This window comes from Chinchilla lanigera, unplaced genomic scaffold (assembly GCF_000276665.1).
Source record: "Chinchilla lanigera isolate Chin_1 unplaced genomic scaffold, ChiLan1.0 scaffold00153, whole genome shotgun sequence".
Taxonomy (NCBI): domain Eukaryota; kingdom Metazoa; phylum Chordata; class Mammalia; order Rodentia; family Chinchillidae; genus Chinchilla; species Chinchilla lanigera.
In genome coordinates, this window is record NW_004955554.1 from 1,113,193 (window position 1) to 1,130,318 (window position 17,126).

General features: G+C 37.6%; 1 long non-coding RNA gene across 2 annotated transcripts; it reads left to right on the plus strand.

Moving 5' to 3' along the window:
• Positions 1-4,586: 4,586 nt before the first annotated feature.
• LOC106147403 lies at positions 4,587-12,673 on the plus strand. Of its 2 annotated transcripts, XR_001232298.1 has the most exons (4): positions 4,587-4,653; positions 10,616-10,662; positions 10,786-10,893; positions 10,980-12,673. It is a non-coding gene; the product is annotated as an uncharacterized LOC106147403 (long non-coding RNA). The 2 variants fall into 2 exon arrangements; XR_001232297.1 differs by lacking the exon at positions 4,587-4,653 and having other exon boundaries at positions 10,541-10,662.
• Positions 12,674-17,126: the final 4,453 nt, after the last annotated feature.

Here is a 17,126-nt window from a genome sequence, read left to right on the forward strand (position 1 = left end):
TCTGAATTCATCAGTCAGTCCAACACCAGGAAGCTATTGAGTACCTGCTCAGCACCTAATTTGTGTATATCAGGATCCTGGCCTAACTAAACAGTAGTTACAAACCTAGCATTAAAATGCTATAAGTAATTATAGAAAAACATAAATGAGTTCTGTTACTGTGTGGATTTTAAACTCTTCTGAGTACACACAAGCTACATGGTGGTGACAAGAGACTGGGAAGGGTAGGAGGGTAAAGGAAAGAAGTTAGTGCTGGGCACCAAAACACAGTGGGAGGGAGGAACTGGGTCCCATTCGAGGGGACCGGCCCACTGCAAAGTGCCCAGAAGAGCCTGGAGTCCCCAGCATGTACATGATTGACGTTTGAGGAGCTGGAAGCGCTTGTGTCCCTGACTTTATTATGCAGTGTATACATGGCTCATGCACCCCATAACAATGCACAGGTGCTATTTACCTTGGTCATCTACTGCAGTGCTAGGACAGGATACTACTGGCACCTACAACTTAAGGAAGGACAGATTCATGTTAGCTCTGTCTGAGGCCTGGGCCAACTGGCACCAAGTCAGGGTGCAGTGAGAGGGCTTTGGCAGAGAACCACTCATGGGGCAGAAAGGAAAAAGAGAGGAAGGCAGGAGCTGGGAGGGAGAAACCTTTTGGGCCATGCCCGAGGGACCACACTCTCCACCAGCCACCACCTCCCCAAGCCACACTGAGCTGTAAACTCCAAGATCCGTTTGCCTCCCCACAGCCCCAGCTGTGTGGGAAGAGGCTTTGGGGGATCTCTAGAAATAAGCTATATAAAATATATGAAAATGTATATGAAATAAAAAGTAATGTATATATGAATAGTGTTCACCTTGCAAGATACAGAGATACAAGGAATAAAGATTGGGTTGGTGAGTTGCAGTACAGTCACCCAAGCAGCTACTGGTGCAGCAGAAGAGGTAAGGAATTGGAAAGGTGCTCTCTGAGGACCACAGTGCACTTACCTTTGTGATTTGTGACCTTGTGCTTAGTCTGTTCCACTATTAACACGGATCACCAAAGACTGGGTAATACATACGTAACAGAAACTTACAAACTATAAACTCACAGTGCTGAATTCTGGCAAGCCCAAGATCACGTTGCCAGCGAGGCCAGTGTCAGCTGTGTTGCTCTCTCAGCTCCAGGATGGTTGCTTTTGGTGCTGTTACTCCCTTGATGGTCTCTGATGAACACAGGCTTGAGCCTTTCATAAGGGCGCTGTTCCATCCAGATGGCAAAGTTGTCCTGACCGTGTCACCTCCTCAAAGCCCATCTCTCAAATCCATCCTTCTGGGGGCTTCTGGTCCAGTGTGTGAATCCTAAGGGGACCCAACTGCACCCAGGTGACAGCACATTGGGGAGCCCCAGCTCCAGGGTTCCTGGTGTTGTTCTTCACTTCTGCCTCTGAGCTTTGAAGAATAACTTCTGCCTTAGAGGAAGAACTGTTTATAGGCTTTAAATTATTACTCATTTTACTTTGGAGACATGATTAATTCTTATAAAAAAGCATATGCTTCATACTTCTCTACCTAAAATAGAGAAATGAGTGGGGAAAATGGCAAAAGAAGTCAACTACCTTTACGTAAAAGATTAGATGAGAAATTTTTAAGAAAATATTTTCACTTTGTCACACATTCATATCACTGCACATATTCTTGGATATTGATCACTACAAGTTTTATTTAATTGTTCATTTACTATTCTCCTACAATTTTGGCACTTTGGGTAGAGATACTTGTACTATGTACATGAGAGACCTTTAAAATCTTGTATTTTTTGGAGGTAGAAAATAATGGATCTGGCCTCCTTTATGAGTCTGAAGGCCCCAGAACAAAACCTTAGAATAATCTAGACAATGCAGACCAAGATCCAGTTGTGGGGAACATGATTTGCACAGCCTGGTGGCCATGATGAGTTCGTGACACAGTTCTGGGGAGGCAGCTAGTGTCGACCTTGGCCAAGGGTGCACACGGGCCCTGTAATACTCAGGGGAAAGGTACCCGTCTGTCTCCAGGGAGTGGGGCAAAGCTGAGCCCAGTCCCGGGAGCTGGGGCTGTGGTGAACCAACCCACGCTGCTGAAGCCTGACCCTAAAAAACAGGGAACTGTATTTTTTGCCTGACACTAATATTTGAGGAGAAAAAGTCAAGAAAGAGTCAGATTTTCAATTTAGGAATCACTTGAAAACAATCATGTTGATAAAAATTATCTAGTAGGTAGCTTAAGCAGGGAAGTCTATAATTATTAAGAAATGTCAAGTGTGGGTAACTGAAAACAGTAAACTTCATTCAAGACTATACATTGTATTTATAATTTACCAAGATAATTCAGGAGGCTATCAATGGCAAGGGATTTTTGCTCTAATGTCTGTGAAACTGTTAGAAATAAGTTTTTATCAAAACACTTAAATTGCTGTGTGGTTTCTGGCTTTATGCTGTGATAACAGTGCTTGTGAGAAGATAATCTCTGGGAGGTGTTTGTCTGGCGTGAGTGGTTTAATGGAGAATTGTTCTTATTGTTGTCCCAGTGGAATGAAGTGAAAGGCTGTTTCTCTCTTGCATTGTCTGTAGACTATATTGTAGTACCCTGAAGTTCAAGTAAGCAATGATGTCTTGATGTTGCTTCATTTTTAATCCTAATTTGTAGCACGTGTCATTTCAGTAAAATGCACTGAATCTGCAGATTGACAGGTAAAATACAGTGGAGAAAAAGGGTGAAGATTTCCCATTACCTTCACACTTCTGCAGAGCTAAACCTTTGACACATATTTTGGACACCACCATCATGTTTTTCTGGCAATTTAAAATAAAGACCCACGTGTTAGCTTTCTAGTAAATATAAGAATCAAGTAATTGCAAAACAAATTAACAGATTTTTATGCATTTTCCCAAGAGATATGGGCTTATTTGGCTTCTTAGATCCATTTGTATATTAACTAACACCACAGAGAATAATCTATAATACATTAGGCACACGTATAGTTTTTCATATCTGAAATACGGTGTAAAACCATGTGCTAAAATGACTATTTTATTCTGGTGACTGAAGAGGAGAGACAGAGTTATCTAGAAATCTCATACATGGCATTTCCCATGGTTAGTTTTATTACCAGTTTACGAGTCTTGTTCTTTCAAGAAGATCACAAGCTTGTTGACTGTGCAGTTCTCAGCTCTCTAATCTCTCTTCGCACAGAGGTGTTGGTGCACAGAGTGTGACCCAGGCCCTCACACGGCGTCACATGCTCTAGAGCGTGTAGTGGCTTCCTCCAGAGAAAATAGAAAACAGAAGTGCCTGAGAGGAATAACTGCACCAACACCCAAAGACACCGTCATCCAATAGGGTTCACGGTCTCCCCGTAGAAAGTCCAGGGATATGTGGTCCACGCTGTAATGACCAGCAGAAGCCCTTCACGCCCCTCAGATGGAAGGTGCTGTGGTCCAGGCATGTCAAAGTGGATGCTGGATGTGGCACCCAGGAGCCTGGCCCTCGTGAACTCGAACCTGCGGCCTAGCAGGAAGAAGAGCAAAAGGGCCGAATTCAGGAGAAGACTCTGTATAAGAAAGCATGATGATAAATAAAATGCACTCATGGACATGGGCCTCTTATACCACTTCAAAGATAAAGAAATGAAACTGGCAAAAGTGAGGTTTTATAATGCTTAATGTTTTATAGAAATATCCCATGGTTTACTATATTTTATTATTTAAAATGAAGGTGATCTATTGTTATTGCTATTATATATTCATAGGAATAAATATTTAGGTAAACAAACTTCAACTACACATAACTGATAGAATACGGAAAATATATATAGTGGGCATGGCGGCACATGCCTGTAATCCTAGCACTTGGGAAGCGGAGGAAGGAAGATCCTGTGGGTTTGAGGTCAGCTGTGCTACACAGTGAATTCAAGGCCAGCCTGGACTACATAGAGATCCTATCTCAAAGCAACAGCAACAACAAAAAAATCTCTCTCTGTATATACTTATGATATATATATAATCTGTGTATATAAAAACATCAACTCCTAATCCACAACTGTTATGAGACAATGATTATTTATTTCAAACATTTAAATTTCCCAAAGGTCACTTATTAAAAAAAAACTTAAATATTTTCAAATGCTCCTGGGATTACTTACTCATTAACTTTACAAGCATAATTAAATTATATTTCCTAATTTTATGATGACTGAAAGAAATAGCTTTCTGAGTCACTAACATATTGACTTTAAATTAGTAGAAACAGGAAACCACAGCGCTGTCAGGGTGCACAATGGGAAGGATGAATCTGAAATTATATTAAGCAGATAAACCTTCAGGGTAAACATAGTTAAAAGTTATGATAGAGGAGCTCCTATTATATCTGCAGAGGAAAAGCAGATTTCAAAACAGATGGAGGAAGTACAATGCTTGTTGTGTAACCTGCCTGAAATTCTATTTGACCGCAATGCAGGGCTGTTTTTCAGTGATTGGGTGTGTGGTTTTTGTGCGTGTGTGAAAGGGCGTGTCTGTGTGTCTAAGTGGAGTCAACCAGTTAAAGTTTGTAAATATTAGTCAGAGACGAACGCAAGGGAAGAAGCCAGATTCTGAAAGGGTGGATGTAGAAGATAAATGAGGATGTTAAGAAGGTTAGTCAGGCATCATCACAAACAGTGTTAGCACAACTTGGTTTAAAACTCGGCATTGGGCTTGGATATTTAAAGGACACATGAAAAAGCAGGGAACCCAAGGATACCGGTTTTCCTTGTTTTTCAGAGACAGGGTCTCCAAAGACAAAGTCCGCGGAACAAGAATTACAGAGAGTCGTTACCCAGACGAGGGAAACATACATTAATTTAACACAGAGTCTAAAGCTGCAGTTTCCTGGCCACCGGGGAAAGCTGTCTGCTTTTAGAAAATAATTTGGCACATGGTCTTTTCTTTTGTGTTTTATGAAAGTGTTTGAGTAACATTGGTGTCATTTCCTCTTTAAAAGTTGATGGACATGAACAATAAACCGTAGGTGCCCGAACTGCCACTTGTGGGAATATTTGAAGTTTTAGGCTATTTGTGTTTCTTTTCTCTGTTTGTTTTCCTTTTGGTAATTTAAAGGAAATATCTATACAATTAATTACATTTCTCAAATTTATGGCAGAAATACAGTATTGTCTTTTTATTTGTAATGTGTGCTTTATTTTGTTTTGTTTGGCTTTGGTTTTAATTTTTGAAATAGGCCCTTTCTATGTAGTTTGGGTTGGACTTGAACTCACTATGTAGTCCAGGAAAACCTTGAATTAGTGGCAATGTTTCTGCCTCAGCCTCCTGCATGCAGGAAATACAGGCATGCACCACCACACCTAATTGGTAATGTGTGCTGTGCTATTTTACCCCTGTTATGGTTTGTATCTAGATTGCTCCCAAAACCTCTTGTTCTCATAGGTAGGGATTTCTTGGAAGTGGGTGAATCTAGGCTGTGTGATCCTGAGATTAAGGTTCTGTGATACATAAGTGGGTGAGTACAGTTCTAGGTGTACATAATGGAAGCCTCAGCCCAGGTGTGAGTAGTACCAATCACAGGCTTAAAGCGTGGGTGGAATGTATCAGGAGAGAGGGAAGGCAGGCTGCTGATGCCTCCTGCCAGCCCTGCCATGGACTGCGTCTCCTCTGCCATGCCATCCCGCCTTGGAGCCAGCCCACTACAGACTGGTATCTACACAAACTGCGAACTGAAATAATCTGATCTTTTCTTTCCTAATTCTTAAATTAAGAATTTGTTTATCATATCTAATTACTGAATTTAAGGATTTTAGATGCTTCTTTTTTCCTAATGTAAGAATTTAAAACTAATTGCTTTGTTCTCAGCACTGCATTGTCTTTCATAATTATTATTTTATTTTTATTTAATTCGATCCAAGTTATTTTCTAATTTTGAAGAGCAGTTCACTACTTATTTAGAAGTATGATGCTGAATTTACAAATATTTGATCTTTATTTCTCTTATTACCATTTCAATTCCATTTTGTTCAGGAAATATATTCTGAATAATTGTAATATTCTCATTAATTAATTAATAATTAACAGTTGTAGCCTAATAAATGTAAAATGTACATGGAAAATAATGCAAAATAAACTAATTTTGTATTTAACAGTATTAAGATATCAATGAATAAACATCATAGGTATTATTGCTTAGGTCTGTTCTGTCTCTTCTGATACTTTTTATACTTATTTTATCAATTCTTGAAAGAGGAACTTAAAATTTTTGTTGAATCATTTTTCCTTTAATTATGTTTTCTGTTGTGTATCTTAAATTTCTGTTCATGTGCACAGACATATTTATCATCATCACGATGTCAAATTTATCAGTAGGCTGTTCTGTTATTCTGGCGTGTCCCTTTCAGAGCTAATACTACTCTTTGTTGCCATACGAATGTTCCTGTATAAATAAGCCTCTGCAGGCTGCTTAGTCTTACTGATTCAACGCTGCATCTTCTTCCAACCATTCAGCTCTAACTTGTGAGTCATGTGTACTTCCTGTGTATGTCTCAAGCCAGAATATAATTGTATACTTTTCCATCCACACTAGCAATCTCCTATTTTGAATTGGCGTGTTTATTTGATTATCAGTTTATGGGATTGTTGAAGTGGTCAGCTTGGATCTGCCATATAGTTTATTAATTCTCTCTTTGTTTCATGAAATGTTGTTTGTTGTTCCTTTATAGTGCTATTTGATTTAATTTTTTATATTTTCATTTCAATTTTTCAAATATACAACTGTGGTTGTACTAGAAATTGAAATATAATTTTTTAACCTCACAATTTACAGCGTTACTGTCTCACCTTTTTATGAAATATAGAAACCTTTTGATGTTCATATTTCTTTTTTATCTTTGGATCTGCACTGATACAAATTTATATTGATTGTAAAGTGCAAAGGATGACTCATAATATGGTTTGTTTTGAAAAGTGCTCTAAATATTGACAGACATAAACAAACAAAACAAAGAGAATACTTTATTTACTCAGATGTTGACAGGGTCTCATTATAAACAATCCTTTCTGAAGACCAACATTTCCAACAGGGGTTATTCTCCTTCTGCCTGAAAAACTTCCTTTAGCATTTCCACTGCTGTAGGTTTGCTGACAATAAATTTTCTTAGATTTCTTTCTTTTTGGAAAATGATATTGTTTCATCTTCTTCTGGAAGTATATTCCCCCTAGGTATAGAACGGTGTGTTGAGTTTGTTTTTTGCTTTTAACACTTCAAAAATGTAGCACCACTCTCTTCTTACCGGCCAATTTTTTGATGGTGTTTCATCTGTTAGCTGAGTTTGCGGTCCCATGTCTGGAACGCTAATGCATTGGTACTTTTTCTCCAGCTGCAGCAAAAGTTTCTTCCTAATGTTTGTTTTCCAGCGCTTTCATTATCTACTGTCCCCCTTGGCCCTGGCTTCCTCCGTTTATTCTGGTGAGTGTTTGTTGAGTGTCTTATACATGAAAATTTCTGTGTTCTTCACATTTGAGAAAATTTCAACTTTTTTCAATTATTTTCCCTATGTACCCTCTCTCTTTACTTGAGACATCATTTATGTTGGAACATTATTTTGATGCATCCTTAACAGTTGAATACCATATAACTATTTGGTGATTAAGGGCATTTACTAGTCCTTCAAAAAATTTAAATATTGGGTTTTGAATTCTGGAGTTTTCACTTGGCTGTTTTCTTCATTTATATTTCTCTGTGGAAATTTTCTCATTCATTCATTGTGAGAATATTTTAATTTATTTCATTAAAGAGAGTTTTAATAGCTTTTTTGAAATCATACCTTGGGAGTTTCAATGCATCTGAATCATTTCAATGACGATTTTTAAATTTTCTTTCCTCGCGAATATGTTCTTTTCCCTCCATTCGTTGAGTGGTTTTGCATAGTTTCCTGTTAGTTCGGAATGTTAAATCGGGGGATTAAGGATTAAATTGTGGACAGAATGGATTGTATTGTGCGTTTCTCTTTCTCTCTGCTGTGTGCTCATTTTGCTTTAGCAGGACCGTATTTTGTTTGGATTAAACAACACATTCTTCTTCTTGGGTGGCAAGGCCAGGCTCAGCTCCACGTCTGTGTATGGCGGAGCGGCACCGGTCAGGGTTCAGTTCCAGACGTCGCTGACGGAGTCTAAGATTCGCTTTCTGATCCTTCCTTTACCTGTGGTGCTCTTCCACCTCTTTCACTAGTTGTGGTTACCTGGTGCTTCACAGACTGAGTCTGTTTTGAGGCAAAAAACAAGAAAAATAAAATTCCCCTCAGACAGCTCCTGTCCACTAACAGTACTCTCCTGGCCAGAGAATGTCTCCCATCCTCTCTCCAGTTACTTCAGGGGCCCAGTTCATGTGTTCTGCTCACCTGTGAGTTTACGTTCCATAGCTCACAGGGGGTCAGTCCCAGAGCCAAACACCACAAGCAGAAGCTCAACATCTGCTTTCTTTTTTTAAAATTAATTTTATCATTATGTTTAGATGTATGTAATAATCACTTTCATCATAAGGAATTTGCACTTATATACAATATATCTTGATTCTTTTTGTCCACCAGTCCCCTGCCCTCCCTTCAACCTCTCTTCCCCTCCTTATTTACAAAGATTTGTATCAATTTTTTTTACTTCTACACTGCTTTTTTAATAGATACACTCTTGTCTTCCATAGAACAAGGCTGAATTTTCTCCATTATTTTCTACTATGTAATTAGTGAGAAAACGTTCACTTGAAGCCAGTAGGATACTATAGTTTATGTAGTGGTGACTTTTTTATTATTTACATTTATTTTTTTCTTTACAAATTTAAAAAATTTCTTCTCTAAAAAATGTTTTTGTTCATTTAGATGTTATGATTAGGATTTTAAATAACCCCAAAGGGACCCATGCTGGCTTCAGAGGCTGTGGTGCTCCTGGGGGGAGGGGAGCCCTTTAGGAAGGGAGAGGAGGTGAGGTCACTGGCCGTGTGCCTACACAGGGAAGTCAGTCGTTCAGTTTGCAGATATGCTGCCACACTTCCTTCAGGGTGGCTTCGACAGCTTCTGGAAAATCAGAGGTTTCCTGTATTCTCTCTTCACTCTCTTGCTGTCATGCTAACTGGCTGTGCTCCACGTCCTCATTCCCAACTCACAGCCACAGGTCACGAAGCAATATGTCAAAAATTTTCAATCATTCTCCTTTATAATTTTATACAGACACCAAATGTTTGCCTTGGATGGTGTGCAAAGAGACTGAATGTTTTTAAAAACAAAATTGCAAAATTATATATTTGAGCTGTAGCTAGCTGAAAAGAATATATTCAAATATATATGTGTATAGTTTTTAAAAGAAAATTTATCAGCTGGGGATGGTGGTGCCTGCCTATAATTCCAGAATTCAGGAGGCTGGGGCAGGAGGATCATTGTGAGTTCAAGACCAGCCTGGGCTACAAAGTGAGCTCAAGGCCAGCCTAAACTTCATACTGAGACCCTGTCTCCAAAAAGCAAAAGAAAAGGGAAATTTATCATGTTCAAAATTTCAATAAAATTTTATCAGATTAATTTATAAGATTAATTAATCCTATCAGATTAATGTTCACTTTATCATCAATAGGAAAAGCATATAAGCAGCTAGGGGTGGTGGTACACACACCTGTAATCCCAGCAGTCAAGAGGCTGAGGCATGAGTCTGAAGCCAGCCTGGGCTACATAGTGAGTTCCAGGCCAGCTTGAACTACATAAGGAGACCGTGTCGCAGAAAAACAAACAACAACAAAAAGGGGAAAAGCATATAATAAATAAAAGATTGCATTCTCAAAATTATATGGACATTAATATTTATTATTAATACATAATTTGACACTTTCCACTAACATTTCATTTTCTTTCATGACACTGGAATTGAACCCAAGGCCTCTAGACCAGCGTGCCCTGCTACTGAGTCACTGAGCCACGTACTTGACTTTTCCCCCTAATTATTTAGACAGTCTGGCCAAGATGTGCAGGTTTGTCTGAAACTTTTGATTCTCCTGTCTCATCTTCCCTAGGAACTGGGCTTATAGCTGTGTACCCACCATACATAGCTGACTTTTGTTCTTCTGCCTTTAGATATCAAAAGGAAAAATAATTCTCTGCTAATGCCACACCCTGCATGAGTACTATGGTTCAGCGGGATCATCTGTGGGTCTCACAGAATTAGTGTAACCTTTCTCTATATCCACGTGGCATAGTCATGTGTGTGCCCACATGTATGGACTAGGATCACACTGTACAGGATAAAAACCATTCCTCCAATATTTTATGTGAATGATGAGAATTCTTTACAAAATGTGCTTCCTCTTGTTTTACTGTTCATTTTTCTGATTGCTTCACATTGTGTTATTATTTATATTTTAAAATATTGTATAATTTACATGTAGAATATATTTTATTGCTTTTCTTTGATAAATTCTGAGCATTATGAACTTAATGATTCTTTTTATACTATACACTGTCAAGGGTACTGATGCCATTAGTACAGTTAGAAGCAAAGGAACTGAGTCATTTCCTTTCCTCCATTTAACTCTAAATAGTACCTAACGCTTATTTCTCTTTCCATTTTCCCAAGGGAAATAAAACACAAAATAAAATCCTCGGAGATCATGGATGCCTTAGGTGAGCACTGGCATGATGGGAGATTGAGAGGGAGACACCAGAGCAATGGTGTCTGGCCCAGAGGCATCGTGGGTGGTCACAGATGCCCACACCGCAGTTCTCTAATGACAATGTGTACTTTAGCATAACCGTAGCCAACTGTGCTGGGGGAATACAGGGAGCAACCTTTGTGTTCGTCCACTTGGTATAATGAACAGCAAGGTGTATGCCTGTGCGTCAAAGTATAAACAGGTGAGTTTTACCCATATTATGCATTGTTACATTTTGTATATTTATAATTTGTTTTATTAAAGGTTTTCTTTTCATTTTTCTCATAGGGTTTGCCCAATCCAGTACAAGTTGCATGAAAATCCACTTGTTCAACTTTGGAAAGAGGTTGGAATCAGGTTATTCATCCACGCGTGATGACTCGTGTTGTGTAAGGTGAAAACGTTAGCAGGATATGACAGACGGAGACATACAGAATGAAGACCTTGATTCAGATGAGGAAGACAACAGCAATGTAAATGAATATTTGATGAGTCAAATGCTACAGAATGCTCCTGTATTCCTGAAAGAGACGATGTTAGAACTAGGTCAGAAAATGTTACTAGATTCTCACCATGGGTCAAACCTATTGGGTGGAATGCCAGCACTGTGACTCCAGGTTGGAAATTGTTTGTAATGGACAATATGCTACAAATTGTTTAGAAATATAGTAATAATGCAATACAAGTAAAACATTCCATTTGCATCAAAGTAATACTCAAAATGTATTTATCATGACACCTCGCTACCTGAACTAGAAGCCTTCATAGTGGACTGTCATTCTGATCATCAGAATCTAAAGAATTTATGGAGAAGTGACAGATGTGACATTGAGAATTTTAGAACAATAACACTCAAGAGATTTGGTTTCCTTCAAAATTGCCTATGTTTTGATGATGAAAAGACCTGTCAAGAAAGAAAAAATCCAACAATTTAGCTGCTATTCACTCATGTTTGAAAGCCTTGTTTTGAACTCTCAAGCAATTTATACACCACCCAAACGCATGACAATTGAGGAACAACTTCCATCATATCATGGTTACTGAAGCTTTCAATGACGTGTGCCAAACTAACCTTTTAGATATGATATAAAAATATGTGACCTACTGGATGCAAAGACATTTTACACCTTGAATTTAGAAATTTATCGTGGAACTCAGCCATCAGGTCTTTATTTATGCAGCAATAAACCACATGACATTGTGGACAGACTTGTTGCACTAATTTCAAAAGGTAACCCAAATGTCGCATTTGACAGCTGGCTCACTAGTTACCCACTGATGTTTCATTGCTAAAAGAACACACCAGAAACATTTACAATAACAAAGCAGAGATTCTTGAAAAAATATCACAGGTTCTCAATAGAGAAATGTATAGTACAGTCTTTGGATTTCAGAAAGACATACATTAGCCTCCTATACGGTGAATAAAAACAAAATTGTATTGATATTGTCAACATCATACTATGATAAGATTGATAGTGAAGCCAGGCATAGGGGTACATGCCTGTAATTTCAGTGCTTGGGAAGCTGACATGGGAGGATTTTGTGAGTTCAAGTTTGGCCTGAGCTACATAGTGTCTCAAGAGAAATGAACAAAAATTGATAGTGAATCCTTAACACAAACGAAGCCCGAAATGGTCATATTTTACAACAAAATGGAAGGCAAGGTAGATGTTGTTGACAAGTTATGTAGCAACCATGATGTCACTCAAAACAGTGCTTTAGCCAAAGGTTGTGTTTTACTCAATATTAAACATGTCAGGCGTAGGTTCATACTGACAAAGAAAACAATCAGCACAAGCTATCAAGGAGAACTTTTCTTAGAGGACTGGACTAGAACTGATAAATAATGAGTTACAACAGAGGAAAGGCAGTATGTATCTGGCCCAAGAACTCTGCAAAAGAATTCAGGAGCAGACCAGAGAATAGACAGGTGAATCACAAGAACCTCCTAAGAAAACAGGAAGACCAGCAAGACCTTAAGCGTGTCCTACCAAAGCAAAGCACATGTGCTGTCAGTGTAAGCGACACTTGTGTGTCAAACATGCTGTTTTCATGTGTGAAAGCACCTTAGGTGTGATAATTCAAATAAAGATTATATTCGTGGTAAAGTTTTACTTATAGTTTCAGTGTAGTTCACATAGGAATTTATTTCTGCTGCTTTTTTTAATTTAATAAGCAAAGAGTTGATGTAGAAAATCTTGATGTTTATCCAAACACTCAGTACATATTTGATATTTTATTTTATTGACATTTCATTTTCCTGCTAAGTGCACATAGTATAATATAGTAGGAAGCTCCTGACAAAATAGAAGGACAGGAGGAATGACAAGTATGACCTGCCAGAAAAGACAGGCAAGCAGAGCTCACGTGCTGTCAGTGTGAGCAGCATTGGTGTATGGGACATGCTGTTGTCAGGTGTGAAGACTGCCTTATGTATGATAATTCAATTAAGGTTATTTCTGTGGTAGAGTTTTATTTCTATCTTCACTGTACTTCACATAGGAATTTATTTCTGCTGGGTTTTTAGGCTCAGTAAGCAAACAGTTGACGTGGCAAATCTTGATGTTTATTCAAACACTCAGTACATATTTAATATTTTATTTTATTGATATTTCATTTTCCTGTTAAGTACATAGTGTTTAATATAATAAACTCATAAAATTAAAATTAATATTTCATAAATGGAAATACTCCTCAAAAAGTGGGCATTATATCCCCTCCATGATGCACCTTTCAAAAAATTTACCATGATGCCCTTAGGTTGAATTCCAAAGCCTGAGTTATCAGCCCTTTTCCTCTTTTTTCTGCTGATGCTGATACCTTTCCCTGGATCATCAAGAAACAAAGATACTTACTACTTTCTACTGGGTATATGCTTAATAATTCTTTCCTCATTATTTCCCCAAATCTGCAATATTATTGACCCATTCAACTGCAACGCCATGACAGCTCTATACAGTATTTTACATGTGATAATCAATTTCTACCTGCACTAGTTATCATTGGTTTTATTATTTCAAAATAAAAAAAAATTATAAAAATTAAAAATAATAAAACCTTAGCAATTCAAAGGACAGAAGATTATAGTTTTAAATAAGTATAAGTAAGCATTTGGGAAGAGTCAGTGGGATTGGTCTCTTATTATGTATTTGTTAGTCACTTGCCTCTGTTATAAACTATAGTTGAGAAACTTTTGCCTATTTTCACTGTGGCTTCTTGTTTTTATTTCTTTGTAATAATTTTAGAATTTTTAAATAAATTAACAATTAATCTTGACAAGAAAGATTTTCATCATTTAATTTTAATTACACTCCTAAAATTTTTATGTAAGACTATACTTATTCTCATGTTTAAATTTTAACAACAAACTATGCTAAATAGAATCTTTAAAAGTTAAGCAGTCCATGCTATTCTATTAAGTTAGTCTATGGGAGTCTACTTTACATACAATGAACTGCCCAAGTCATGTTGTATCTTCAATTATGTTGGTGGCAAACAAAGCTCTGCAGCATACATAATCTGTCCAAAATCACAGATCTTTAAAATGCAAAGCTACTTCCTAATGTTACATATGTGTTATATTGTTTTATTTCCCATATGCCTGATTGTAATATTAATTTACATTCAAAGATAATTTTTGAAATAATATTTAGAATACCAATCATTTCTTTTTTAAAGTGAATGTTCTTGTTTCATTAAAATTTCCTACATTCTTTTCTCCTTGATGTGGAAATCATGGGATCCCTTCTGGAAGGATGGACAAACAGCTATACAAGAAAGGCGCTAACTGATACTTCATTCCTTACCAGCTTTTCTCAGTCACATTTTACCACCTTATATTTGACAACTCAAGAACTATGTGGGGCTGTGCTGACATAAAATGAACAACTGAAAATAGCTTGCCATCTGTGAAATCGCAGGCTATTGTTTAAGAAGTTTTAGTAAGCAGGTGTTCCTACACAGAAAGTTCCCACACAGAAAGAACCGCAGAACTGCTAACCTTTCTTAGTGGTCACGCATCCCTGCAGGAGACATACTGAAGAGCTACTGGTGAGGGAAATGCATCAGAAAGAGGAAAACAGTTACTGGGAAAAACTAAATCATGATGAAAATGAACTCATAAGTGATATGAGTGACATTTTTCATGTGTGTACCTTATGAAAAACAAAGATCAAATTACAGTCTTTCAAACAAAGGATGAACAAACTAAGATAGGATTTTATAAACCTCTGTGGGACTTGCTGTTAGAGTTCCTTAATGCAAAGTGCACTTACACACCTGGGAAGGGGAAGCGTGGATGATAGGAACTTTGATCAAAACAAATAAAGCTCCAACGCATGAGTGAAAACAAACTGATATTTTTGTAAATAAGATAAATATAGAAAGTGATTTAAAACGTGTGATTAAAATATATTTTATATGCCTGTCTACTGCTTTCTATCTGTGTATTTCCCCTCCCCACCACTGTGTCTGTCCGTCTGTCTGTCTGTAATGTTATTTTTAAAAAGGAACACTTCAATTCTAGTATGGAAGTTCTGATTTCTGGTCTGACACGTTCTGATTTCTGGTCTGAAAGAGCTTGGACTTCATCACTCTTCTTAATATGCAAGAAAACCGCTCAGCCATCAGCAGATCAATGATTGTTCTTAAATTCACCCAATAACTGCTGTCGCATACCAAACCACAGCCTTAAGACAAGCGGAGACGGAGTTCAGTCCATCTGAAGTGAGGTGTGTGGGGGTGCGCGGAAGCACGCGGATGGCAGCTGCCTCGAGGAGGGAGGCGGAGTGCGGAGTCTGTGGGCAGCAGGACTCCGGCACCTGCATTTCCTTTCGCCTCCAGGAATCCGTGGGATTCTCCAGATGAAGATACAAACAACATTTTCATGTTACTCTGGCAAAAGGCGAGGAAAAGCACAGATTCAAAGCGAGAACAGAACACTCTGCAGAAAGAAGCCCTGCTGTCCAAGAGAAACTACTTTATCTAAGCCCTAACCTCTCCAGGAAAGGGCAATTAGCTACTGTCAGCCCCTCCAGTATTCCCGTGTCATGGACAAAAAAAGTGTGTGTGCAAGATCAGATGGAAACACTCTCGCCACAGAATTTCTCACTTCACTGTAACGTGGAGGGACTCTACACTTCACACAGCTTTATTCCAAGAATGTAGCATGTATTTCGTTAAAGTTTCATCACTGCCTTTTAACTGATGCATTCGTCATAGATACATCATGAGAATTAAAATAACTCAGCCTTTCTGATTAGCACAATTAAATGTAATACACGTATCAGATTTTTTTTTTAGAAAGAACCAACTATACATTGCAAGAGATTTACCTCAGTTTTAAGGACACACATGGACCGGAAATTAAGGCATTTAAAGAGATACTCCAAGAAATAGAAGTGAAAAGTGTGGGATAGTAATACAAACATGAGCTAAAAAATGCAAAAACTGACATTATACAGTGATACAAAGGATCAACTCATTAAAAGCATGTACAAATTACACATATACATACATCCAGCATTAGAGCACCTACGACAAAAAGCAAATCTGAAATATCTCAGGGGAGAAAGAGATTATGGCACAGCATTAGCAGACGGTTCAGAGTACACCTACTCCCCAGAGCTCACGAATATTCTCCAGAACAGAGCACGTGAGTGCACCAGACACATCTTCGGGGAGTTTAAAGCACTGAGATCATTTAGTATTTTTTTGCCACAATACTATGAAACTACAAACTAACACCAGGAATTTCAGAATATTCCCAAACATATGGGCAATAAAAAAGGTGCATTTGAACAGCCAATATGGTGATGAAAACATTAAAATTGAAATTGAAAACTATTTGGAGACAAGCAAAAATGGAAACACAGCATACCAAAACTTATGGAAGACAACAAAAGCAGTACTAAGGGCATATGCTCATGAGATTATAAAAAACGTGATTTCAAATAATAGCATTCGACCTCAAGGAAGTAGAAAAAAATAAAATAAAATAAGCCCAAAGTCAGGAAAAGAAGAGAAATGATAGAGATCAGAGGAAAAATAAATAAAATACAACTAGAAAAATAAAACAGAATACTCACAAAGAGTTTTAATTTTCTGAAAAAAGTAGAAAAATTAACATTTTTAATTAACTAAGAAAAAAGAGTATTCAAATTAAATCAGAAGTGAAAAATGAAATATTACAGCTAATATCAGAAAAATACAAGAATTTTATATGACTCTGGTGAACTATTATATACCAGCAATCTGGATAAATTCCTGGACACATATAACCTTCCAAGAATAAATTATAAAGAATAAAAAATCTGAATATACCAATAAAAAGATATAATGGGTAAGAAAAAGTCTCCAATCAAAGTAAATCCTCCCACCTGATGGCATTACTGCTCTTTCCTACCAAATAGTTAACAAATCCTTAACAAAGTC